Source organism: Dasypus novemcinctus, chromosome 16, assembly GCF_030445035.2.
Source record: "Dasypus novemcinctus isolate mDasNov1 chromosome 16, mDasNov1.1.hap2, whole genome shotgun sequence".
In the NCBI taxonomy this organism is placed as follows: Eukaryota; Metazoa; Chordata; class Mammalia; order Cingulata; family Dasypodidae; genus Dasypus; species Dasypus novemcinctus.
Genome location: NC_080688.1, coordinates 82,034,763 through 82,038,389, shown reverse-complemented (window position 1 = coordinate 82,038,389; position 3,627 = coordinate 82,034,763).

The window sequence follows — 3,627 nt, the reverse complement described above, 5'->3', positions numbered from 1 at the left end:
AATTCTGTAAGTATTTATATAGTAATGATTTATGAGGTTAACATGTATGAAAAATCTGCCATGAACTTTTTTTTTGGTGGGGAAGAGATACAAGGACCAGGAATTGAATTTTCCCCTGTGGGAGGCAGGTGCTCAACTGCTTGAGCCACATCTGCTCCCTGTCACAAACTCTTAAAAATATATATTCTTCATTCATAAGGCAAATGGGTTTTCTTTCGTTTTTGAATACATTTCTAGCACAAATTTGAGTTTATTTCCTCCCTATCTTTGAGTATTTTCTATCTTTCCACTGGATGTTTTAATAACCACTCTGAACATTTTTCTATTAGCCCTCTCAGTTTTGCAGTATAGTGTTTTATCAGTTGAAACAAAAACAGTAACTATCAAACAACAGTAAATGCTGATGGCAAAACTAAAAATATCACAAGATCCTCAGTATTTTTAAAACATTAGCACATCATACTAAAGCAGTTAATTATATATTAATATTGACATGTCTATTTTAATGGTTGAGTTTTTAGAAAAAACTGTTAATTTAATTACCTCTGTCATCTCATATACTTCATTCCATATATTTCATGACACTAGAAGAACATATTTGGGGTTACCTCAGTCACACCCCAAGTGATACCAGAAAGAAATGACAAGCATTCCTTTACTCTCAAATTGAATACTGTTTTCCCTGATATGGGGGAAAAAAAAAAAGAAATGAAATAAGCATCACCTGGAGCTTTTATCTTTGGTGCTGTTTTCTGATGCTTTTAACAAAATAAGTTTGGAGACTTAAAAGCTGTCTTTTTCTTGAAAATCTGTGCTAAGAGAAGATATAATTGAATATTCATTTTTTGAAATGCTCTCGTAATTGTTTGAAGTCTCTTCACTTTGGGGTTCCAATTGTAGAAGAGCATGCCTAAGATACTAGTTTTGATGCTTTCCCTTAAATGAAGAGAAATCCTTGCCCTCAATTATTATTAAAAGGTAGTAATGGTACAACAAAAAATTAAATCAAAGTAGCTATTCATAAAACCCTCATCTATTAAAAATTAAGCAAGCTTTAACATGGCAAATGACTGTGCTGTGGCAAAGCTATGTCTCAGTGGGCTAGAGCATGGATTATATTTGACCTGCCAGTAATCGTGCTGCTATCGCAATGACTGATATCAGAAAATGCAAGCGGATTCCAAAGCCACATCATATAGGTGAGTGACTGTGAGCTCCTCTGATACTGGGTTTCTCTCAGCAGCTGCTGTTCAGCATTGTCTCCTTACCTGTAAAGTCATCCACACGACACAGAGCAACAGGAAAGGTCAAAGGTAGAGCAGCAATGGAAGAAGATTGGTATTAGCACATGCTTTGCCTCCTCCTCTGACAATTATTATCCAAACTAGACATGGGCTTGCAAAAGATTGAGCAGGTTTAAAAGAAATGGCCATAGTTCTTTTTTCAACCTTTATATTTTATTTTTTAGTAATATATTTTGTACATATGTTTTACTAAAATATCATGCTTAAAATATATAAAGTGCAGAGTCTCCATTTACTACTTAATTATTAACACCTTGCATTAGGGTGATATATTTGTCATAATTCATGAAAGAACATTTTTGTAATTGTACTATGAATTACAATCCACAGTTTACAATAGGACTTGCTATGCTGTACAGTCCTATTGATAAGTTTTTCCTTTTAATTTTATGTATGTGAACATGGTTGAAGGGGAATATTTTAGGTTATACACATGTTACTACAGCAAAAGTACTTTTCTTTTTTAAGGCAGACAATTTCTTAAAAATAAAAATATTCACGTACACAACACTGTTGGAAGAACATATGTGAATAGGTCTTTAAAAAATGGTGTGACCAGACAGTTTTCAAATGTAGGATACTTGTCAAAACTCTTCTATAGTTTATAATTATGACCGCTGTGGATAGATTTTGCTGTTATCGAACTTGTGGCTCATAAACAATTTTTCTTTGACTCAAACAATAACCACTCCTTTTCAGTTCATCATATGACAGTTTGTTTTATGTATTGGTATTTCCCAATGTTATATTGGTTTCCTCATGTACTTGTGGGGGTGATTAGGGTAAGCTACCCAGAAGAAAAAATTTTTTAAATTCTAATTTGAGTTGATATTGTAAGGTGGTTTGTTCTTTGTTTACTTTTCTCACCATTCAAATTAGTTTTGGTGATTCAGTTCAACAAAACATTTTGCAAATCACAGTAAACATTTTGCAAACTGATTATCATCCACATGTCATGTGTTCTTTAACAAGAACTAAATAAGCATGCCTATTTGGTCACAATTATTTTTACTCAATTGGAAACATCACTTGTCATCTTTTTAAGTAAATTTCCTCTAAAGAATCTGAGGAAGAGCCTTCAGACCACAGATTGTGGAAAGCCAGCTTTCTCTGTGAGACTTAGAATCAGAATCCCTTACTTTCCTATAGCACATTTGTGTATAGGAACTTTACCTTGTATTTTCCATATAACTTTTGAGAGATTTAGAAAAACATTCTGAGAAGAGACTTAGTAGGCAATTGGATTTAATATATATTGAAATTGTTTCCAAATTCCATAGCATTTCTTATACTTAGTCCAGTAAATGTATTTCACAACTGTTTATTTCCTCAAAAGTTTCAACTCCTGAGAACAGCTTGAGGGTTAAGAGATATTTCTTAATGTCTACTATGTGAATTTTACAAATGAAGGAATTTTGATAAACGCAAATTATTTCTTGTTCATCTTAAAAGGACAAAGATTTGAAACACGTATCAAACTAGAAATGGCCCTTTGGAGAAAAAAAAATCAGTTAAGAGTGGAGTGGCATTCTATGGAATTATCTTTGCTACAGGGACAATTTGTGAGATGGTTAGGTTATGATACATACAACTCAGTACTCTGCAATGACTGGACAGAAATCTTATTAGAGTTCTTAATACAAATGACTTATAGAGGGAATTTTTGTGAGGAACTTACGAGAAATGTTATTTTATTTCTTAGAATTTGGCAAAACCTATTGATATTTCAGAATCTTATTTTTCATAGAGTTTCGATGCTAGTTTTAAAATTATGTGTTAAAATAATTGATGGATAAGCCAAATATTGCCTAAAATGCATTTTTATATATATTCCTACCAAGTTAAAAGATTGATCTCATTAGATGCTTTTCTTAAGGTAGCATATATTATATTTTCTTCTATTTCTCATGTATCTTACATTAGACCACCAATTTTGAGAGTCAAGACCACTGAAAATATTCTGGTCGAGAGAGGAAGGAGAGCTCTTAAACTATATGGCTATCTAAGCACAGCCATGACTTCTCTATCAATATCTTGATAGGAAATACAGAGAAAATATTGAGGAAGTCAGGGAACATTATAAGGATTTTAACTGGGTCCTTTTTGACATATAAGGGGATCCTTTACATTTCTTATGAAAAAATATTCAATCTTAAATATCTTAATTATCTCTAATTCTAATGTTAATGGAGATTGGAATGTGTCTACACACATATATATACATATACCCACATATATACACACACATATATACCTATACCTATCACAATATCTTTTCCTAAATGTGCACTTAATTCTGATTTACATGGGCACATTAACCAAA